This window comes from Macaca mulatta, chromosome 9 (assembly GCF_049350105.2).
Source record: "Macaca mulatta isolate MMU2019108-1 chromosome 9, T2T-MMU8v2.0, whole genome shotgun sequence".
NCBI classification, from domain to species: domain Eukaryota; kingdom Metazoa; phylum Chordata; class Mammalia; order Primates; family Cercopithecidae; genus Macaca; species Macaca mulatta.
Genome location: NC_133414.1, coordinates 96,678,670 through 96,703,945, shown reverse-complemented (window position 1 = coordinate 96,703,945; position 25,276 = coordinate 96,678,670). Strand labels below are relative to the sequence as shown.

General features: G+C 36.6%; 1 long non-coding RNA gene across 1 annotated transcript; it reads left to right on the top strand.

Moving 5' to 3' along the window:
• The first annotated feature begins 8,430 nt into the window (after nt 1–8,430).
• Nucleotides 8,431–9,271, top strand: LOC114670137 (uncharacterized). The gene is made up of 2 exons (XR_003719623.2): nt 8,431–8,567; nt 9,006–9,271. It is a non-coding gene; the product is annotated as an uncharacterized LOC114670137 (long non-coding RNA).
• The last annotated feature ends 16,005 nt before the right edge of the window (nt 9,272–25,276 follow it).

Below are 25,276 nucleotides of genomic sequence, written 5' to 3'. Positions count from 1 at the left end.
TCCCAGGGTGAAAAGTTCATTTATTACCAAGCTGAACATAGAATCTATTGACATTACTTAAATTTGTTACGTAAGATATTGTTGACATCTATGTTGTTCTTATATTGCATGTAAATCTTTATAGAAATTTATAGCAGCACAATTTGCAATGGAAAAATGTGGAACCAGCCCAAATGCCCATCAATCAACAAGTGGATAAAGAAACTGTGGTGTATATATATATATATATATATATATATACCACAAATGCCCATCAATCAACAAGTGGATAAAGAAACTGTGGTGTATATATATATATATATACACCACAAGTGCCCATCAATCAACAAGTGGATAAAGAAACTGTGGTGTGTATATATATAAGTATATATATATACTACTCAGCCACAAAAATGAATGAATTAATGGCATTCACAACAACTTGGATGAAATTGGAGACTATTATTCTAAGTTAAGTAACTCAAGAATGGAAAATCAAACATCGTATTTTCTCACTTATAAGTGGGAACTAAGCTATGAGGATGCAAAGGCATAAGAATGATGCAATGGACTTTGGGGAATCTGGGAAAGGGTAGGAAGGGGTGAGAGATAAAAGACTACAAACTGGGTTCAGTGTATACTGCTCAGACGATGGGTGCACCAAAATCTCACAAATCGCCACTAAAGAACTTACTCATGTAACCAGATACACTTGTTCCCTAAAAACCTATGGAAATAAAAAAAAATAAAGTTTTGGTTTTGTCCTCTTGTTTAACTATAATAAAATAAAAATCTGAACTAATTTGGAGATTCTGAACTAATTTGGAGATTCTTGCTTATTTCCATCTCTTTGTCTTCTGTTTCTTTAGAAGAATGTGCTCTTGTTTATGTTTCTTATTTTCAGACAAACTAGAAATAAAAATAAAATCATATTTCAGTTCTATGATTTGAGTGCATCTCTTAAAAGTTCATGTGTTGAAAACGTAATTGCCAGTGCAACAGTGTTGGGAGATGGGGCTTAACAAGAGGCGTTTAGGTTATGAGGGCAGAACCCTCTTGAATTAATTAACGTCATTAACATGGGAGCAGGTTATTCATCATAAAAGTGGGTTGTTATAAAGTGAGACCAGGATGAAAATGGTGGCTCACACTTGGAGTCTCAGCACTTGGAAGGCCAAGGCAGCAGGACTGTTTGAACCCAGGAGTTTGAGATCAGCCTGGACAATATCGGGGGACTCTATCTCTACAAAAAGTTAAAAAATTAGCGGAGTGTGGTAGCATATGCCTCTAGTCTCAGCTACTTTGGAGGCTGAAGTGGGATGACTGTTTGAGCCCAAGAATTAGAGGCTGTAGTTAGCCATGATCCTGCCACTGCCCTCTAGCCTGGGTGACAAAGTGAGACGCTGTCCCCGTAAAGTAAAAACAAAGAAATAAAATGAGTCCAGCTGCTGGTGCCTCCCTGTACCCCATGCACTTGCTTCTGCTTTTTGTCTTTGGCCATGGGATGACCCTTAGCAGATACTGTTGTCATGCTCTTAGACTTCCCAGCCTCCAGAACCATGAGCCAAATAAACATCTTTCCTTTATAAATTACCCAGTCTGTGGTATTCTGTTACAGCAGCAGAAAATGGACTAAGGAACTAGTCACTGTTTCTTTTATTTTTTTTCTTACAAAAGAAACTTTCTAGTATTTTATGGAAATAAGGCTTGATTATTTTGCTTTGTACTTTCCTGTCCTTCTGTTCTCTCTTTTCCCCTTCATCCTTTCTTTAAAAGGAAGTGTTTAAATTAGAAATGTGGTACCCTTTACCACAGTAAAGTAAAATATAGAAACTTCCATAATCTATTAAAACAGTTGTTCTTGCAATCAAGACAAAGGGGAATTTATTATTTAACTTCAAATATCGAATAAGAAATACATCTTTTGAAAAGAGTGAAAAGATGATAATCTTTTGTGATTATAGACATTTTTCTTCTCTAATTTTTAATTCATATTACAGTTAAAGATCTCTAAGCTGCTCTTTATCTCCAAACAATTCTTTATTATTAGTGCCTTTTAAATTCTGAGTAAAACCAGCATGAAATGTTTTGGTTATTCTAAGTTATAACTGCATTTTAAAATCCAAAGTCCATTTATAAGTTGATAGAAATAATAGTTATCATTTCTCAAATGCTCAATTATGGCATTGAATTATTTCACATTATTAAATTTAGTAGTATCATCGTTTGTATGGATAAGATATTGTACTCATGTTCAATTTTTTTCCTTCCTACTAGTAGACTATTAAAGTTAAAATTGTCATATTTACTGATTATGTAGTTCAATATCGATCATTTGATCACTCACAATACAGAGTTTTGTCAATGTTAACTATAACTATTACCTTTGTGTGAAATTTATGAGAGACAAGATAAAAATGATACTTTATAGAAAGCAAAGTACAGGAGGAGACAGAGTATAATGAATCACTGTCAAGGGCAGGTTAGGCATCATTGTAGCAATTAGTATTTAATCTTCTTTGTGACTGTATCAAAGTGTCATCTCAGTTTGACCAGCAGTTTGACATTTAATTGCTGGAGAGTTAAAAGCTCAGCCAACCACATAGTGAGTGGTTAAAGGTGTGTATCTGAATTCCTACTTCCACTGTTTAAATTGAACTCAACAAAAATTAGTAGTGAAAGCTTAGGTAAGTTACTTAAACATGTTAAGTCTTGTTTTCCTAATTTGTAAAAGTCAGTAATATTATCACCTACAGTAGTGGTAGCTGTTGGTATTAAATAAGGTTTCTATACATGTGGTAATTTAATAAGATGTGATGTAAAAAATGTTAGTGCAATGTTATGCATAATTTTAATGACCGGGCACGGTGGCTCACACCTGTAATCCCAGCACTTTTGGAGGCCACTTGAGGTCAGGAGTTTGAGACCAGCCTGACCAACATGGTGAAACCCCATCTCTACTAAAAATACAAAAGTTAGCTGGGCGTGGTGGCAGCTGCCTGTAGTCCTAGCTACTCAAGAGACTAAGGCAGGAGAATCGCTTGAACCTGGAAAGCGGAGGTTGCAGTGAGCCAAGATCATGCCCTTGCACTCCAGCCTGGGCAACAGAGCGAGACTGCATCTCAAAATAAATAAAAAATAATAAGAATAATTGTAATGACTATACTAATCTACCATATAGACAAAACCTATGACATAAATCATTATCCAGGGTTAATACGAGGTCTTAGGTAATGTGGTTATATATATATTTCCCTGTGGCAGCATATAGAATATGGTAGGAGGAAAAAGAGAGAACTATAGTAGACAGAGAAAAAGAAGCAAAGAAAGGAAAAGCCTCCATAATTAAAGAAACAATTATCAGCCTTTTTCTTTTTCTTCCCAAGTATGAAAAAATTTTCACAGTAAAAATGGCAAAATGCATTTTTCTATTATAATATTATATAAGAATTTAAGATTTGAGATTAGGTTAGAAAGTTTTCTCAAACTGGAAGAAAATGGGCTGGAGAATGGATGTTGAGATCAAAGCATTTGTGCTTCAGGATACAAACTTGGATTCCTTTCCTAGTTCTTTAACAAACGTGTGTAACAATCAGTAAGTCACTTCTCTGGAATACAGGTTACTTATGTGTATAAAGTAAGTTGGAAAGAAGTAGCAGGTTTCAACATGTGCTCTATAAAAGTTGGATTTCTTGGTCAAATAAGTTTGGTAAATGTTGCATTCCATATCTCCCTGTCTGAAATTCTCACAAGGGCCTGAACTCATTAAAGCCCCTAAAAGTCTTGTAGTAAAAACATCTAGTTATTTTTTTACCGAGTTTTTACAAGTCTATTTAATCATGTTACTCTTTCAATAACAGCCTTGTAGAACTGCTATTCAATGGACCAAACTTTAGAAAAACTGGACTAGGGAATAATTTATTTCTTCCATGTTTACACTCCATTTCATGAACTTTGGTGATAAGGAAACTGCATATTAACTTTATTAGAAAATCTAATCAATTAACTGTTTTCTTCTGAGTCTCCTAGGGGTAATGACTAAGGGAGGGAGAATACTGAGCTATTAATTTCTTCTATATGTCTGTGACACAAGGGTCACAGAAAGAAAATTAAATTTGGTTCACTAGAGCAAAGTAAAACCAGGCATTTTTATTGTTTGTGACACGAGAATACTTATAGAAGATCATAAATGTTTGACTGTATCTATATCAAAATAAACAATAATAAAAAAGTTCTGAATTACTAAATCTGTAGTTTATTCTTAATTAAACTTTTTATTCTCCTTTCATGCAAATAAAATATAGCTAGTATTTGTAGAAAGGTTAATACATAAAAATGCAAAAGTAGTTTTTCAGAGAATTGTTGTCACTTATTGGAGATAGGGAGCACATTTATTAGAGTAAAATAGGGAATTTTTTTACTTTTACTTGAATACACTATCCTGTAGGTTTTTCAGTATAATTGGCCCTATGACTTGCCTCAAATATTACGATTAATGAAATTATCCATTCATTGATGGTCATGTTTTGAGTATTAGCTTTTATGCCCATGGATAAAATAAATCACCCAAGGAATGACCATTCTCCCTGCAGGACTGCAATCCAGGCTTCATTTGACAGAATGTGGCTATGGCTCCCTGGATAGTGGAGAAGTTGCTGAGATGCTGTGCTGGCAGAACTTGCTAGAAATCTGCCCTCTGGAGTGCTAGGTGATGTCATTCACAGAAATGTCCCCCACCTCTGGAATCACATGCCCGCTAACTGAGAAGGTCTGGGGAAAGAATTATAGGGGGAGACAGTTTACTAGAAGCACTTCCTAAAAAGCTATCTGAAGGGTGCCAGAGGAAACTGCTTGGTTATTGGGTACTGATAACCAATGTACCCTGTAGGAGCCAAGCACTGAAGAAGTTGTTCCTTGCAAGAGCAACACTCTGAGATAACATATGCAACAGAAAGTTGGTGCTGGAAAATTATTTGCTGCAGGAGCCTGGTAAGGGAGCACCAGAATGAAGAGGAGAAAAGTCTTTTCTCCTGAAATGTCTCTCCAGTGCCCTCTAATGACCAAGCTTAACATCATGCCAGCTGGCAAATGATCTAAAGAGTCCAAATCCATCTTCACAGCAGGAAATGAAGGATGAATTTGGAACTGAAAGACAATACATTGATAACGGGTGAGCATACTCATTAGAATTTTGGCAGGCATAGTCCCTGAATTAAGAGTGTGTAGATATGTTTGCATAATTTAAGCCCTATTTTAAAATTTATATGCAGAATTCTGTAATAGCCCCCAAGGTTCCTATTACCTGAGTACACACCTTATAGAATCTCCTCCTGTTGAGAGCAGTGAGAACCTGAAAATATGATTGGATCACACGCTTGTGACTCTCGGGATTATGTTACACATCTTTTGACTTTGAGATGTTTATCAAAAGGGAGATCATCTTGGATAGGACTAACTTGATCATGTAGGTGAGTCCTTTATGAGAAAAAGCAAGACATGAGAGAGCTGCTGTTTAGTTGTTCTAGAAGTTGTCACAGGTCTGCTGTGATGGGACTCATGGAGGAGGTCATCTAGCAGAGTGGTCTAGAGGCTGAGACTGATCCCCACCCAACCACTACCAAAAAATGGGATCTTCAATCATATGCCCTCAAGGAAATTAATTCTGACAGTAACCTGTGAGCTTAGAAGAGGACCCCAAGCTCAGATGAGATTGCAGTTCCTGCCATCTTCTCAATTCTAACTTTATGAGTCCCTGAGCAAAGAATGCAGGCATGCTATGCCTGCACTTATGCCTGCAGAAAATGTGAGATAATGCATCAGTGCATTATTAACTGTGAAATTTGTGGTAATTTGTTATAAAGCAAAAGCAAAACAAATACAAATAGTATTTTTCTTGCTTTGTCCCTACTTCTCATCTAAAAGAAGCATTCCTTGCTATTTCTGCACTCCTAAGGTCAAATTTTTTCATTGTCTCTCAATTAATTTCTTATGGCAAATAATTAAAATGTTGCCTAATAAATTTTTAAAATGATAAAACACTTCCAAGAACTAATAGCTACTTTTAAAGTATGTCAGTGGCAGAGCTTTTGCTTGAGTGTTCCTGATAGTGAAATAATAAAAGCTGGCATTTATTGGTAACACACATGGCGTGTGAGACAAATACTTTACCAGGAATTATATATTTATCATTTTGAATTTTTCTAATGGATTCTATGAGTTAGACTGTACTTTCTTCCTGAAATTTTACAACATTAAATGGCCTGCCCAAAATACAACAAAGAGTGATTGATTAAGCCATCATCACATCCAGGATTGCCAGTGTGAATCCCAATTTAACTGCACAATACAAAACTGCCTCAAACTGAAGTGACTGTGGTTTGAATTGACTGATAATAACAAATTTTGATTCTAGCACTAACGTTTACAACTTTTTTTTGCAGACTTTTTACAGTAATGCTATGTTTGGAGTCACATGGTAGGAACATATAATGTTAAAAGCATGATTTAAAATATATTTTAGTAACTATGGCAGGTACTACTAGTTATCTAGAACATTCATTCTTTCTTCCTCCTAGTTAGATGGATTTGTCTGAGGATGTGATCACCCACCGACTCTCTACATTTCCTTAGTGATGCTACTAGTAAAATTAAAGCCAAGCAATTAAACCCTACCTAATGATACGTCAGCAGAAGTGATGCATATGAATTCATAATCACATTCTTAAAAAGAAGCAACTTGTGACTCTCCTTCAGCTCTTTCTTTTTTTAACTACTTCAGGTAATTAAATATAATTTAATAATGGGGGGTGAGGGCCAATTTTTCTAGAATTAACTTCAAGATGTTTTTCCCTATTTCCTTCAAGATCCAATGCATGATATTTATTAAGTATGGTCTGAGACAAGAACAAATTCCAAAACTAATCAGATAGAGCATAGTATATTCAGTGTATTGTGGAGTTATGGGTAAGTTAAACATTGAGAGACCTGGGCAGTCGAATGGATGCATCCTGAAGATGAATGGGAATTTAAAATGTGTGTTTTCTACTCTTCTATCATAAAAATAAGTATTTTAAGGTTTCTCCAGTAATAGTAAAGCAGGACTAATACACGAAGTTTGTACTATTCATAAATGCAATTATCTGAAAAAAATGTAGGCAACAGTTTCTTAATATGTTTATTTTTTAATATGAAACAGGAATTTTACAAAAAGGGGTAATAACCGTTTGCTACGTGGTAAGGTTTGGAGGTGAAGGACAAAATATTTTGAAACTCTGTGAAAGGTAAGGGAATCAGAGCAGAGCTTCCCACAGCACAGTTAAGGGCATAGTCTCTGCTTCATTACGCTAAAATTACACAGTCTTTCAAGACTCCAAAGCCTGCTCTGCCTCCTTCCTGCTCGGTGAGACAGCCCTTCCTACCCAGCATTCACTGGATGCTTTAGACAAGTAAAGGCAGATCAAAGCAAGAGAGAGAATAACAAGTTTGGCACAAAATGATTTTAGAGTCAGTTGTATCTGGGTCAGAATCACATATAGGTGAAAGAAAGAAGATTGTTAGACCATGTATAAGGCCAATTAGCATGTATTTTATATATTCTTAACATTTTACGCTTATTAACCTTCTTCTCATGGGTTCCTTTTAACTTAGTAATGAAAAAATGTGTGAAATTATGAAGACAAAATTATATGCTACAAGAAGCCTTAGAGCTTATATAATCCTGCCCTCCCATTTGACTTTTATTTTATAGATGAGAGAACTGAATCCCAGGAAGGTTCAGTGGCTTAACCTTAATTCACACAAATATTTATTTATCTAGCAAGATCTAACATTAAGAACAAAAGCAGGTTTTTCCTGCTCCTTCTCCCAATATATGGTTTTTGATTCATTGCACAGATGATAAATTTAAATGAACATTATTTTTATAATATTATCTGGTAAATACCACTTTCAATACCACAGCATTTTCGGTATTGTTAACAACAGGAAAAAAGTGGTAGTTAGAAACATAACATATCATTTAACATATTCCCCTAGCTCCACACATTTTGGCAGTTAATGTTTCTGCACTTGTGTTCTTAGCTACCCTTACAAGTTCTGAGGGATAAACCTTAAAATCCTCATTTAAATTAGAAACAGGGGCTATGTGAACAAAAATAAAACCAGGAAATATGACTTTTTCTTTTATGTATAGAAGATCATATGAGATTGTCCCATGACCTATTTATTCACAAAAGTTGTGCATTCTCTGCAATGGAGTTGCCTTTGGGCTTGGTCAAATCTTGTTATATAACAGTCATATATGGAAGAGGTGGTTTACAAGGAAATAAAAGATTAGTCAGAATGTTATTAATCTATTCCTGACTGAATTATTTCAGGCAGCATAGCTATCACTAAATCCAAAAGTCTTCAGAGAAGTTTTAAATGGGATCTACTGTGCAAAGGAGTGGGGTGTGCACACACAGAAGTCAGTTGCCTTAATCCTATCGTATTTAAACAGGCTTCAATGCTCAACATGCCAATATGCTTGGAAATTCTTCAATACCGTGACCTCTAAAAGCCCAGCTAATTTCGCAAAAAGAGAAACAGGGGTAAGTTATTTTTGAAAGAGTTTACTACCTCCTTTGCTTGTTAGTGCTTGTTCAATTCCCACCTACTCACCATTGTGGACTGAAGGTATCCCCTCAAAATTTGTATGTTGAAGACGTAATCTCCAACGTAATAACATTTAGAGATGGGACCTATGGGAGGTTAGAGTAGTCATGAGGGTGGATCCGTTATTGAAACCATCCCTCTAAACTTTACAAAATTAATCAGGGAAGGGAGGGAATAAAATGAAAATAAACCAAGCCTGAGCATATGCGGCATTAATCATCACGTCAACTTTCTCTCTGACCTGCTTCCTCATTGTGTTTGCCTATTGTCTGAAAATCATATAGACCATAGGTTATAGTTCTCCTTAACTGCTCTATTGATGACAACTTATACATTATGAAATGTTAATCTTTCCCATTGAAATATTCTTTTAGGTCCTGCATACCAATGAAACTACTGACATCAGCTGATCTGAATGACCCAACAAGAAGCTTACATACACAAAGAATGCAGTTTCCACATCCTAATGATTTCAGTCTCCTTACCCTGACCAATCAATGATTCCAATTTGCCTGTCCCATCCCCTCCACAATTTTCTTAAAAACCCCAGATCAGTATATTCCTTGGGGAGATGGATTTTGGTGTTTTCTGCCATCTCCTTGCTTGGCTGCCCTGTGATCATTAAACTCTTTCTCTGCTGCAACCCTGCTGTCTCGGTGTACTGGTATGTTACTGTGCAGTGGGCATATGAAGCTGTTGGTCCTATAACATTATGATGGCGTTAGTGGCCTTATAAGAATTGGAAGAGAAGCCAGGCACATTGGCACACACCTGTAGTTCCAGCTACTCAGGAGGCTGAGGCAGGAGGATTGCTTGAACCCAGGAGTTTAAGGCTGCAGTGTGCTTTGATCATTTCTGTGAATAGCCACTGTACTCTAGCCTGAGCAACATAGCAAGATACCATCTCTATTGAACAGGAATTGGAAAAGAGAGAGGTATATAATTTTTTTTTTCTCAGCCTGTGCACACACCTAGGAAAGGTCAAGTGAGGACATAGCAAGAAGGTGGCTACCTGAAAACAAGGAAGAGAGTGCTCACAAGAATCCAATCATGCTGGCATCCTGATCTGACATTGTGGACTCAAGAACAGTAAAGAAAATCAACATTTCTGTTATTTAAGCCACTCAGTTTATGGTGTTTTATTATGGCAGCCCAAGCTGACTAAGACATTCACTATAAAAGGACAATTATGTATTGGACAGTATCATTAATATAGATGTATAAGGAAGAATTGGGCAATGAGTACATTAATGACAGGACATAAGAATGATGATGAGATATTTGAATAAGAAAGATAATATTACTTGCAGGACAGATTAAAAAAAAAACAGAGCTGGAAAGAAACGTGAAACATAGGTAAGAGTGAACTTTTTCTTGGTGATAAAAATGGGTAATATAAATATTTGAGGAGATGTTTGCATCTATTTAGATGATATTGACAGTGACAGAGATACTGATGGAGTGTTTTGCTGTGCACAAAGAATATACTTGTCTTCTTTTGAGAACTGTAAGTAGTATTTTAAAATTCAGTTTAATGAAGCAACCAGGATGCAAAGATTGAGCCTAGTGGAATCCCTATTATATTTGGGTTGTAATATGCTTTCATTTAACTCTTGAAATAATGCTACGAAATGTATTTAGTCATTGTATATTTTTGTTAAGAAAATTAGACCTCAGGGAGATTAGGCAAGTTTTCAAGATTCCATAGCTTATAAGTAGTGGAGTAGAGATTATAACCCATGTCTAACTAATTTTGAAGCTGATAGTCTTCATTACATTACACTACACTGAAAATTTTCAACATGGAAAGAAACTGAAATATATGAAGACATTCTAATGAGATTACAAAGACAGTCTAATGAAATTACAAAGGCAGTTACAAAGGATAGTCATCCTTTCTCATATATTCAGTACTACTATGGGTCAGCTTTTCCTTTACTAAGATTATGAACTTGGAGACTATCTAGATGGCGAGAGACCTTAAAACTCACTAAGTTTATCTATTATCTGAACTTTCCGTTGTCATGGACTGAAACTAACAGTGCAAATAGAAGGTATGGTATCATTGTTGTGGTGTATTAAAAATAGACTAGATAGAGAATGAAAGAGCCTAAAATCTAGTAGTATTACAGTTTGCATGTATAACATTTAAAAGGTATTTAGCTTTTGTAAGCCTCAATTTCCTAGGGTATTCAAATCAGTTTTCTCTAATATTTCATTATATTCTCATTATTTCATTGTTTCTGTAATTCTAAAGTAGAAACTGATTTTTGTGTCACATATACACCCTTAATATTTTGATTTATATCTATCAATATAATATTTATTAGATCTGAAATTATCAAGTTGCATAAGTGAAAGCCCTATCGGTAATGATGCCTGGGTCCAAAAAATTTAAAAATGGATCTGGAGGCAGCTTCAGTAAATGTTAAAGTGAAATAGTTAGGATAATCTCTTCTCAATAGATAATATGAAATAAAAACAAAACATATGTGTGTATATAACCTAAATATTATAGATATGTTTATGTATGTATATGCACATGTATTTGTGTTTTATTATTATTTCTAAAAACAGTGGAAAGTAACCAAAACCAGGGAGAAATTGGAGATAATTTTACCCTTGAAAGAATCAATTGAAGCAGATCAAAACTGAGATCCTTTGGCTTTCTTTCCAGAGGTTGATCTCCAATCACCGCGGCTATGGCAATAGAAAATTATATCCTTTGGAGCTGGAGGTGGCACAGTGCAGAGTTCAGGGCTGGCAGGATAAACGAAAATTTAGGGGAAATTCCAGGAAGTGAGAGACCCACAGATGGGGTAAGAAATAAAATATGAGTATAATCTCTTCCCAAATCCCCTAGCTTCCCCAAAAACTTTCTATGTGGATGAGAATCCAAAGCCTGGTGAACAAAAGGGACACAATCCAGAGAGGAATCTACCCTTGAAAGACAGAACTTGCAAGTGCACTGACTGAATGACAATGCAAGGCTCAACCATATATACTTCAGGTGACAGAAAGCTGAGGGGACCTTACTGGCCTGACGTGGCAGAAGACAGAGTTCAGGACTATCAGAGCAGTTAGAAATTAAGTGGAGATTCCAGTAACAAAGGAATTACAGGGCAAGTAAGCTGCTACATCTGTATATAAACGTTCCTCAAATCTTTGACTGATCCACACAGGTTCAAGCAGGTTCTAGCATGTATAAGGAATTGTAAACAGGACCTAGAATAGAAAATGAAATTTTGAAAAAGTGACAAAGTTGTAGCACTTTTGCTACTGATTTTATGAGTTATTATTATTCTTGAGTAATAAAGACAGTGTACTAATGGCATAAATATACACATATTATCAGTAGAACAGAACTGAGAGTCTGGAAATATGTGGTCAATTAACTTTGACAAAGGCTTGAAGGTAAACAATAGAGAAACAATTGTCTTTTCAACAGATAGTATTAAAACAATTATTTTTCCATTTAGAAAAATCGATCTTTACCTGCACCTCACACCATGCACAAATATTAACTTAAAATGGATCATAGCTTTAAATGTAAAAGCTATGACAATAAAACAGAGAAAATACTTGTCACTTTGGGGTAAGACAAAATTTTAAGGGCACAAAAAGCACAAATAATGAGAGAAATAAGTTGAATTCCATACAAATTGAAAAAGTAAGCCACACATTGAGATACAATATTTAAAATACATATGTCTGACTAAATAATGAAAAATGTCTATAAAAATTTAAGATAAAAAACCACTCCAAGATGGACAAATGATTTGAACACTATAGAAGAACAAGGCAGGAAGCAGTGGCTCAAACCCCACAGAACTGGGAGGCTGAGAAGGGAGGATCGCTTGAGGCCAGGTGTTTAGGAACAGCCTGGACAACATAATGAGATCCTATCTCTACAAAAAGTGTTAAAAATAATTGACAGGTGTGGTGGCTGGTGCCATTAGTCCTAGCTACTTGGGAGGCTGAGGCGGGAGAGTCACTTGAGCCCAGGGGTTAGAGGTGATAGTGAACTATGATAGTGTCACTGCATTCCAGCCTGGGCGACAGAGTGAGACTTTGGCTCAAATGAGAAAAGAAACAAAACAAAACATATTTTTATGGCAAAAAATCACATGGAAACATTATTAGTCATCAGGAAGATTTTAAACAAAATCACAATGAACTACCACATGTACCAACTTGAATGGCTAAAATTGAAAAGCCTGACCATATCGAGTATTAACCAGAATATAAAGCCACTGGAATGTTCAGACATTTCTGGTAAGAATGTAAACTGCTACACTTTGAAAACAAGTTTGGTGGTATCTCATAAAGTTAAACATACACTAACTGTACGATCTAGTGGTTACACTTCTCTTAGTTATGTATCAAGAAAAATGAAAACTTATGTCACCAAAAGGCTTGTACAGGAGTACTCTGAGCAGCTTTTTTCATATTAGCCAAAAATTGGAAACTCAAATATCCAACAGGTGAGTAAAGACAAACATATGTGTATATATACGTGTATACATATGTGTATATATGTATATATGTGTATATATGTGTGTATATATGTGTGTATATATATGCAATGCAATGCAATGCCATTAAGGAATAGAAATAAATACACGACTAATATCTTCAACAACATGAATTAATCTCTGAGCTATTATGTTGAATTAAAAATCCAGATACTGCCTGGTATCTTGATGATTCTGAAAAAGACAAGCAAACGTACAATGACAGGGAAGTGCTCAGTGGATACCTAGCGGGAGAAGGAGGTAGCAATTTATTGCAAAAGGGTAGAAGAAGACTTTTGGATTTATGGAACTATTCTCTAACTTGAGTTTGGTCATGGTTGCCTGTGTGTATATATTTGCTAAAACTTATTATACAATTAATATGTGCATTTTATTATATACAAGTATACTTTCAATAAAGTTGATTAAAAAGATAGATGATTAAAAACAAACTATAAAAGAAGATGAAATATAAATTTTATTTTATTATAACTATTACCATTATTATTTTATTATCCTAAGCTTTTTTTTTGGCAAGAAATGGCTGGTAAGATTGTATTTTTTTGTTTTATGTGTTGCTTTTATGTAATGGCAAGATTTGATGTACATTGAAAAGCACATTGAATATATCAAATTACAAAATAAACATTTTTTCAACTTTTACTTTAGATTCAGTGGGTACACAAGCAGATTTGTTATCTGGGTATATAGCATGCAGAGATTTGGGTTATGATCCCATCATCCAGTTACTGAGGGTAATATCCAGCAGTTAGTTTTTTCAGTCTTTGCTCCGATCCCTCCCTTTCCGCTCTACTAGTCCACAGTTTCTATTGTTCTCATCTTTATGCCCCTGAGTACCTAATATTTAGTTCTTATTTATAAGTGAGAACATGTGGTATTTGGGTTTCTGTTCCTGCATTAATTTACTTAGAAGAGTGACCTCCAACTGCATCCATGTTGCTGCAAAGGACATAATTTCATTCTATTTTATGGCTGCGTAGTAGTCTATGGTGTATATGTACTACATTTTCTTTATCCAGTCCACCGCTGATGGGCACCTAGATTGATTCCATGTCTTTGCTACTGTGAATAGTACTGCAATGAACATGTGAGTGCATGTGTCTTTTCAGTAGAACAATTTATTTTCTTTTGGATATATACCCAGTAACAGGATTGTTGGGTAAATGATAGTTCTGTTTTAAGCTCTTTGAGAAAGAATTTAAAGAACTTAAGCTTTCACAGTGACTGAACGAATTTACATTGTATCAGCAGTGTATAAGCACTCCCTTTTCTCTGCTACATCACTAGCATCTGTTATTTTTTTGACTGATGTGAAATGGTATCTTATTGTGGTTTTGATTTGGATTTCTCTGATAATTAGTGATGTTGAGCATTTTTTCATAAGCTTGTTGGCTGCTTCTATGTCTTCTTTTGATAACTGTCTGTTCATGTCTTTTGCCAATTTTAATGGAATTATACATTTTTTGCTTGTTAAATCCCTTATATATTCTGGATATTAGACATTTGTCAGATACATAGTTGGCAAATATTGTTTCCTATTTTTTAGGTTGCCTGATTACTCTCTTGATAGTTTCTTTTGCTGTGCAGAAGTTCTTTAGTTTAATTAGATCCCGCTTGTCAATTTTTGTTTTTGAGGGCTTACCAAAAATTATTTGCCAAGGCTGATGTCCAGAATGGAGTTTCCTAGATTTTCTTCTAGAATTCTTATCCTTTTAGGTCTTATATTTAAATCTTTAGTCCACCTTGAGTTAATTTTTGTACATATTGACAGATAAGAGTCTAGTTTTATTCTTCTGCATATGGCTGGCCTACTATTCCAGCACCATTTATTCAATAAATAGTTATTTCCCCATTCTTTATTTTTGTTGACTTTGTTGAAGATCAGATGGCTGGAGGTATGTGGCTTTATTTCTGGGTTCTCTATTCAGTTCCATTGGTCTATGTGCCTGTTCTTGTACCAGTATATGCTGTTTTGGTTACTGTAGCCTTACGGTGTAGTTTGAAGTCAGGTAATTTGATGCCTCCAGATTTGTTCTTTTTGCTTAGGATTGCTTTGGTTATTCAGGCTCTTCTTTCGTTATATATGAATTTTAGAATAGTTTTTTCTAGTTCTGTGAAAATGACATTGGTAGTTTGATGGAAACATTGTTGAATCTGTAGATGGCTTTGGGAAGTATGGTCATTTTTAAAAAATTGATTTTTCCAGTTCATAAGCATGCACTATCTTTCCACTTGTTTGGGTCATTTATAACTTCTTTCGAGAGTGTTTTATAGTTTTCCTTGTAGTGATCTTTCACCTCCTTGCTTATAAATGGGATTACATTCTTGATATGGCTGTCAGCTTGAATGTTATTAGTGTATAAAAATAGCACTGATATTTGTACATTGCTTTTGATTCCCGAAACTTTACTAAAGTCTTGTATCAGTTCCAGAAGTCTTTGACAGAGACTTTAAAAAGGGTTTTCGAGGTATAGAAACATATTATCTACATGGAGAGATAGTTTGACTTCTTCTATTTGGATGTATTTTATTTCTTTCTGTTGCCTGATTGCCGGGCTAGCACTGCCAGTACTATGTTGAATAGCAGTGATGAGAGTGGTCATCTGTGTCCAGTTCTTGTTCCTGTTCTAGTTCTCAAGGGAATGCTTCCAGCTTTTGCCCATTCAGTATGATGTTGGCCTTGGGGTGGTCATAGATGGCTCTTACTTTTGTAAGCTATGTTCCTCTGAAGCCTACTTCTTGAGGAATTTTTTTTTTTGAGACAGTGTCTTCCTCTCTAGCCAAGTCTCCTGCCTCAGCCTCCCGAATACCTGAGATTACAGGTGCCCACCACCATGCCCAGCTAATTTTTGTATTTTCAGTAGAGACAGGGTTTCACCATGTTGGCCAGGCTGGTCTTGAACTCATGACCTAGTGATCCCCCTGCCTTGGACTTCCAAAGTGTTGGGATTACACGCGTGAGACACCGTGCCCAGGCTCCTGAGGATTTTTATCATGAAAGGATGTTGGATTTTATTGAAAACTTTTTCACTAAAAGCTTTATTTCAATAGCCTTTTTATTTCAAAAAGCTTTTTTTTTTTCTTTTTCAATAAAAGCTTCTCTTAAGATGATCACATGGCTCTTGTTTTTAATTCTGTTTATATGGTGAATCATATTTATTGATGTGTGTATGTTGAGTCAACCTTATGTCCCAGGAATGAAGCCTACTTGTTCATGATGAACGAGCTTTTTGATGTGCTGTTGGATTGTTTGCTAGTATTTTGTTGAGGATTTTTGCTTCTATGTTTATCAGGGATGTTGGCCTGTAGTTTCTTTTTTTTGTTGTTGTTGTTTTTTTTTCACTGTGTCTTTGCCAGGTTTTGGTATCAGGATGTTTCTGGCTTTGTAGAATGAGTTAGGGAGGAGTCCCTCCTCCTCAATTTTTCTGGAATTTTTCAGTAGTATTGGTACCAGCTCTTCCTTGTACATCTGGTAGAACTTGGCTGTGAATTCCTCTGGTCCAGGGCTTTTTTAAATAGGTAGTTTTTTAAATTACTGCTTCAACTTCAAAACCCATTATTGGTCTGTTCAAGGTTTTGGTCTATTTAGGGTTTTAATTTATTCCTGATTCAATCTTTGAATGTTGTGTGTTTCCAGGAATTTATCTGTTTCCTCTAAAATTTCTAGTTGATGTACACAGAAGTGTTCATAATAGTCTGAGGATCTTTGGTGTTTCTGTAGAATTGTTTGCAATGCCATCTTTTTCACTTCTGATTATGCTTATTTGAATCTTCTCTTGTTTTCTTTGTTAATCTAGCTAGCATATCATCTTCTGCTAGCTTGGGGGATATATTGTTTGTATTTTATTTTTATTTTTATTATTTTTTTAGACAGAGTCTTGTACTGTTGCCCAGGCTGGAGTGCAGTGGTGTGATCTCGGCTCACAGCAACCTCCGCCTCCCAGGTTCAAGCAATTCTCCTGCCTTAGCCTCCTGAATAGCTGGGATTACAGGTGCCTGCCCAACGCCCAGCTAATTTTTTTATTTTTAGTAAAGACAGGGTTTTCCTATGTTGGCCAGGCTGGTGTTGAACACCTGACCTCGTGATCCACTCACCTTGGCCTCCCAAAGTGCTGGGATTACAGGCATGAGCCACCACATCCAGCCAAGATTGTTAATTTGAGACCTAACTTATACAGGTAGGCATTTGGTGCTATAATTGTTTCTCTTAACACTATTTTTTGCTGCATCCCAAAGATTTTGGCATCTTATGTCTCTGTTTTCATTATTTCAATAATTTTTTTATTTCTGCTTTAATTTCATGTTTTAAAAGTCATTCAGGAGAAAGTTGTTTAATTTCTTTTTGTTGTTGTTGTTGTTATAAATGACACAATTTTATTTTATTTTATTATTATTATTTTTTCTTTTCTTTTCTTTTTTTTTATTATACTTTAAGTTCTAGGGTACATGTGCATAACGTGCAGGTTTGTTACATATGTATACTTGTGCCATGTTGGTGTGCTGCACCCATCAACTCGTCAGCACCCATCAACTCGTCATTTACATCAGGTATAACTCCCAATGCAATCCCTCCCCACTCCCTCCTCCCCGTGATAGGCCCTGGTGTGTGATGTTCCCCTTCCTGAGTCCAAGTGATCTCATTGTTCAGTTCCCACCTATGAGTGAGAACATGCGGTGTTTGGTTTTCTGTTCTTGTGATAGTTTGCTGAGAATGATGGTTTCCAGCTGCATCCATGTCCCTACAAAGGACACAAACTCATCCTTTTTTATGTCTGCATAGTATTCCATGGTGTATATGTGCCACATTTTCTTAATCCAGTCTGTCACTGATGGACATTTGGGTTGATTCCAAGTCTTTGCTATTGTGAATAGTGCTGCAATAAACATACATGTACATGTGTCTTTATAGCAGCATGATTTATATTCCTTTGGGTACAGATCAGAGTCCTCAGAAATAATACCACACATCTACAGCCATCTGATCTTTGATAAACCTGAGAAAAACAAGAAATGGGGAAAGGATTCCCTATTTAATAAATGGTGCTGGGATAATTGCCTAGCCATAAGTAGAAAGCTGAAACTGGATCCTTTCCTTACTCCTTATACGAAAATTAATTCAAGATGGATTAGAGACTTAAATGTTAGACCTAATACCATAAAAACCCTAGAAGAAAACCTAGGTAATACCATTCAGGACATAGGCATGGGCAAGGACTTCATGTCTAAAACACCAAAAGCAATGGCAACAAAAGCCAAAATTGACAAATGGGATCTAATTAAACTAAAGAGCTTCTGCACAGCAAAAGAAACTACCATCAGAGTGAACAGGCAACCTACAGAATGGGAGAACATTTTTGCAATCTACTCATCAGACAAAGGGCTAATATCCAGAACCTACAAAGAACTCAAACAAATTTGCAAGAAAAAAACAAACAACCCCATCAAAAAGTGGGCAAAGGATATGAATAGGCATTTCTCAAAAGAGGACATTCATACAGCCAACAGACACATGAAAAAATGCTCATCATCACTGGCCATCAGAGAAATCCAAATTAAAACCACAATGAGATACCATCTCACACCAGTTAGAATGGCGATCATTAAAAAGTCAGGAAACAACAGGTGCTGGAGAGGATGTGGAGAAATAGGAACACTTTTACACTGTTGGTGGGATTGTAAACTAGTTCAACCATTATGGAAAACAGTATGGCGATTCCTCAAGGATCTAGAACTAGAAGTGCCATATGACCCAGCCATCCCATTACTGGGTATATACCCAAAGTTGTTTAATTTCTATGTAATTGTGCAGTTTCGAGAGATTGTCTTGCTAGTGATTACAATTTTTATTCCACTGTGGTCTGAGAGTATGATTGGTATCATTTTGATTTATTTATATTTATTGAGATTTGTTTTATGGCCAAGGGTGTGTTCAATATTAGAGTGTGTTTCATGTACAGATGGGAAGAGTGTATATTCTCTAGTTGATGGATGGAGTACTGTGTGGATTTTTATTATGTCCAGTTGGCCAAGTGTAAATTTAAGTCCAGAATATCTTTGTTAGTTTTCTGCCTTGGTGATCTGTCTAATGTTGTCAGTTGAGTGTTGAAGTACCCCATTATTTTTGTGTGGTTTCCTAAGTCATTTTATAGGTTAAGAAGTACTTGGTTTATGAGTCTGGGTGCTCAAATGTTGAATGCATGTATATTTTGAATAGTTAAGTTTTCTTATTGAATTGAAGCCTTTGTCATTATGTAATGCTTATCTTTGTCATTTTTTAATTGTTTTAAAGTCTGTTTTATCTGAAATAACAGTAGTAACCCTTCCTTTTTTTACTTTTCTGTTTGCATGATAGATCTTTCTCCAACCCTTGACTTTGAGTATATGCATATTATTATGTGTGAGATAGGTCTCTTGAAGATAGAAGTCTTGTTTTCTATACAGCTTGCCTCTCTGTCTTTTAAGTGTGGTATTGCGTGTATTTTATTCAAGGTTAATATTGCTCTGTGAGATTTTTATTCGATTGTAAAGTTGTTAGCTGGTTGCTTTGTAATTTCTATTGTGTAGTTGCTTCATAGAGTCTGTGAGTTATGTACTTAAGGGTGTCTTTTAGTAGCAGGTATGATTATTTTATTTCTATGTTTAGAATCATCTCTTATAAGGCTGGTCTACAGGTAATAAATTCCCTTAGCACTTGATTCTTTAAAAAATATTTTACTTCTCCTTTGTTTATGAAGCTTAGTTTAGTGGAAGATGAACTTCTTGGCTGGAATTTCTTGGCTTTAAAAATGCTAAAACTAGATCCCTAGTCTCTCCAGGCTTGTAGGTTTTTGTTGAAAAGTCCACTGTTACCTTGATGGGATTTCCTTTGTATGTGGTCTGACTTTTTGCTCTAGCTGCCTTTAAGATATTTTTTCTTAAGTATTGGACTTGGACAGTCTCATGACCATCTGCCTTGGTGGTGTTTACTTTGTAGATGGTCTCTGGAGTTCTTGTATGAGGATGTCAACATCTCTAGCAAGATTAGAGAGATTTTTCTTGAATCATTCTTCAAATATGTTTCCCAGGTTATTGCTTTTTCTCCTTCTCTCTCAGGAATGCTATAATAATTCGTAAAATTGGTCACTTTACATAATGTCATGTTTCTCGAAGATTGTTCATTTTAAAAATTCTTGTTTCTTTCTTTTTGTCTGTATTAATTTCAAAGGCCATTCTTTGAGCTTTGAAATTCTTTCTGATGCTTCATCCAGTCTATTGTTAAAGCTTTCAACTGTATTTTGATATTTCTTAAATGACTTTTTCAATTCCAGAAGCTCTGATTAATAGTTTTTAGTACGTTTATCTCTTCCTTCATTTCCTGGATTGCTTTGAAGTTTCCTTGTGTTGATTTCAACCTTGTCTTGGATATCATTGAGCTTCTTTGCAATCCATGCTTTAAATTCTTTTTCTGTCATCTCTGAGTTCCCATTTCGGTTAGCACTGCTGGAGAACTAGTGTGATTCTTTGATGGTGTCACTACATTCAGATTTTTCAAGTGCCAGAATTCTTCCACTGGTCAGAATTCTTGTTCTGATTTCTTCTCATCTGTAGATGCTGGCACCTCTAATTTTTGTGTGTATTTTCTTGCAAGTAGGAGTTTTTCTTTTTCTTTCTTTCTTCCTGTATAATATATATTTTTTCTTTTCCTTTCCCTTTCATCCTTTCCTAGGGGATGTGACTATGGAGATAACTCAGAGTCCCCAGTGGGGCAGAGGCCAAGATGGGCTGGACCAGACCAGGCAAGTCTGCCTCCAAGTCCCTCAATGGCAGGCACAAGCACAGCAGCAAGAGAGAATTCAGTGGGTGGCCACCAAGTGCCCACAGGCATGCCTAGGAATGGATCTGGGAAACCTCTATGGCCCTGAATTATCTGAACAAGAATGGTGGGTGGCATAAACTCCTAATCCAGTAGTATGAGTATTCCAGATGACTGAAGATCTTCCTGAGCACAGAATGGAAAGGGCCCTGCTGGACCTTGTTCTATGTTAATGAAGAGTGGGGCACCTCAGGCTGCAACAAGCAGGTGCTCCAAATGCCTGGATTCCTCTCTGGTGGTGGAGCAGAGAGAGCACTGCACCACGATCTCAGGGGAGCAGGCTGGGGCATCTAGGGCTGGTATACCCAGACCATTTCTAAGTTTCCAGGCTGGCCCTGGCTGCGAGTCTCACCACCCAGGAGAAACTGCAGCTGGAGCAGCTCTCCTTCCACCCCAGGCCTGTGGCGAGGGAGAAGAGGATTATAGTGCCTACTGACTGTGGAATCCCCTATCCCACTCCAGAGCAGGTGTTTCAATCTCTGGTCTGAGGCTAAAATGTCTGTCTGGCCATGATGCTGGGTCAGCAAAGAATGGCTGAGTTTGTGTGCACCTCGAAGAAAAACGGCATCCTGCTCTTGGTCCTGGGTTTAGGAAAATGTCTGCAAGTTTTCCTGGTGTCTTTTTCTCATTGCGTCTCCAAGCCCCTCCCCAAGTTAGTTCCAGGGCTTGGGAAAAGCAAAATGTTTTCCCTCATCCGGGGTTGCTTGGATCCCTAGTGGAAAGGTAAGTCATAGAGGGAGGCTCTCTCTCTGACATTCTGAGACTTCACTCCTTTTGTTAGCTGGATGCTGTCACAGGAGCTGTTTGCTGGCATTTTCCCTGTGTTCTAGGGTGTCGCTCATGATCCCAGTGAATTCCCACTGTCCTTCCTCAATTAAAGTTAACAGAGTTGATCTTTATGCACTATTTTGCTCTTTCCAAGTGGCTAAGGCATGCTAAAAGCCTTTAATCTTCCGTCTTGGGGAAAAAAAAAAACATAAAAGAAACTTCTGTTGTAATTTATTGTTCTGGAAAATAATAATGTATAGTGCTAGGATTCAATTTAAAGATTCATATATAAATACAGATGTTAACATAGATATATAAAATGTATGACGTATGAGTTGTCTTGCTTGGAATATGGGTAACAAATGGAGAGTAGAATTGAAAGTTACATACCATGCTACAGTGCTCCAAGGGTTATCTAAGAAGTTCTTAATTTTAACACTCAATTTAACTCTCACAGCACTCCTGGCAGAAATTATGAACTCAATTTAAGGAAAAATGGAAGGGAAAGATAAATGAACTTTCCAGCTGCCCAAGGCTTTACTAGTCTTTGTCAAATCTTGGATTACTTAATTTTGCGGCCACCTCTTGACTTAGTGCTAGTTGCAAAAGTATTAAGGGTAATCATCAAATAATTTGAAGGAGTAACTAATGATTGCCTATATTTGAGGAGCAGATTCTCCTATTTACAAAAGAAATGCTTCAATTCATTGTACTTCCAGGAACTTCAGTTTCATTTAAAAAGTACTATTCTGATCAGAAAAGGAGATCTTTTTAAAATAACTGACAATAGAATATCTGGGAATGTTTGAAGAAGTGAGTATAGATTAATCAGTAGCCTTAAAGAAAAACTTTACGGGGTGCTTCCAATTATTTTTGGGCTCTTGCAGAATTTAGAGAATGAGAAATGCACTCAAAATTATAGGCTGATGTTGAAGAACATTGATGGAGTGGAGTGACTGCTTATTAGCTTACTCCTCACACTTAGACGCCAATTAAGAACCAAGACCACTGGATTCTATCTGTTGGCAGTAACATCAGAGAAACATGTTTGGAGAAGGTGTGATAATTGTCTCTGTTGAGTACGAAGGATCATTTGTGTCATTGGTCTCTCACAGTAATGCAGGCAGTTACAACCTTGCCTATACTGTCCATTTCTGGAACACAAACATAAAAAAATCTGAGCTAAGTTCATCTAAGTGTTACTGATGACAGGTTCTTGACTCTTATTTTTTTTTTTTTTTTTTTTTGAGACGGAGTCTCGCTCTGCCGCCCAGGCTGGGGTGCAGTGGCCGGATCTCAGCTCACTGCAAGCTCCGCCTCCCGGGTTCCCGCCATTCTCCTGCCTCAGCCTCCCGAGTAGCTGGGACTACAGGCGCCCGCCACCTCGCCCGGCTAGTTTTTTGTATTTTTTTAGTAGAGACGGGGTTTCACCGTGTTAGCCAGGATGGTCTCGATCTCCCGACCTCGTGATCCGCCCGTCTCGGCCTCCCAAAGTGCTGGGATTACAGGCTTGAGCCACCGTGCCCGGCCTGACTCTTATTTAACAGAAATTGACAGGGGGCTAAGTTTCCCAGACAAAGTTTTTATTATGTGATTATATTCAAACACAAAGGGGGCAGCACAAGAGAGAATATTATTTGACTGGCTCTCCAAAGAGCATCAGGAGAGTAATTTTAAAGGGGATAAGAGAATAATGTTTAAGCATCTAGAGATGGGGAACTTCTGGTACTCGCTCAGTTGGATTACATGCTTCTTCATACTTCTTCATGTGTCCCATGTCTCATTAGTGTGTTAAATCTCCACCCCTGGGTATAATTTTTAGTATTATAATGAAGCTAAGGTAAAGGATTGGTCATTCTTCTGGTCTGCCTGCATACAGGAGACAGTATTAATGTCTTTGAGTAAGATTTAAAGTGGGATCTGCTTATTTTTGTTTCCTCAAGTTCCCAGAATCAGTGGGTATAGTGTCTTAAGTAAGATTTATGGGGTGGGGGGTGGCATTGCTTATCTTAATCTCTGTAATGCTCCATTACCAATGGGCATGGCACCTGGAGCAAGATTTATGGTCTAAGCTCTGGATGGTCTACCTGGGGTCACCAATGGTCACTAGGTCCCCACCCCCATCTGCTTGCACTAGATATCCGTCCTTTCTTGGTGGGGGCACGACGGTCAGGGATGGGAGGAATTGAGTTCCATCCCGACTCTGTCCCATAAGGATGTTCTTTTCTAGAGTAAACTAAATGGCTCTCTAGTGCTTCTAGAACAGAATGAATTTACTTAGCTTTCTTTGCATCAGTGCTGATTGTATTCACTTTTTATTGCTACTGTAATAAATCACCACAAGCTTAGTGGTGAATAAAACAACAAAATTTATTATCGTACTCTTCTGGAGCCCTCTAATCCACTATGTTCCCATATTAACAAAATCAACAAATATTCATTGATCCTCTACTATGTAAGAGGCATTATGTTAAGCAGCCTGGTAAACAAAACAGATAAATATTCCTTCCCTTGTGGAGCTTATTGTCTAGCTGTTTACATTCTTAGTTAAATCTAAATTCTGCAATACCGCATGTCATAGTAGAAGAAAAGCAAGACACACTGAAGGTTCTCATGAAACTTTATTACTCGTGATTGGTTACGTGTCCCAGGTTCTAAAATTTCTAGTTAGATTTAGTGGCATTGAACTTTTTGTTTTTTAATAAGATTAAAGAAGACCATAAGTGATGAACAAAAATAACACTGAGGTTTAGTTTAGAATTTGAAAAAACTCTGAATTTTGCTTTCCCTTTGATTTTATGATTAAAAAGGCAGCATATTACTCTGGAGATTAGGTTGATGGTGGAGCAGTGGCTAAGAGTACTGAGGGTGCGCAGTATAGGAAATCAGGCCAGAGCCTCAGGGTGTGTGTGGACTTGTGCCTGAAGCAGTCTGAGAGGAGGGATGGGGTAGTAGCAGCTATTGAACTCTTCCTTACTTCTTTGTTTCTTGTTTCATTCTCAATAAGGAAACATTTCTTGTCATAGGCCTGACACATTCAGGAATAATCTAGGTCTGTGTTATCATTTTCATACTATTTCTTCAAGCTTTAAACCCAACATTGTAGAACTGAGTTTTTCTATGGAATTGACATTTCTCAAATAAATCCTGAGCTAAATTTTGGTCTCATCATTTCCTAGCTACAACTTGAATAAGCCATTTGTTGACTGAGTACTCAGTTTTGTGATTTATGAAATGAGGACAAATAGGATTTTTAAGATCAAATGGTCCAATGAGTTGAATGTTTGCAAAATCACTTAGAAACATTGATATAAACATATATTTCCCATATCATTTTTTTCCATAAGTGACAGATGATTGGTTACAATGAAGTGGAGAGATTTTTGTCCTTACAATGTTTATATTTTCTTGCTGAACTGGGATACACTGAGATGTATTCTCATCTAGTGGCTTGGAGCAGAAATTCTGGAACCATAGATTTGAGCAGCAT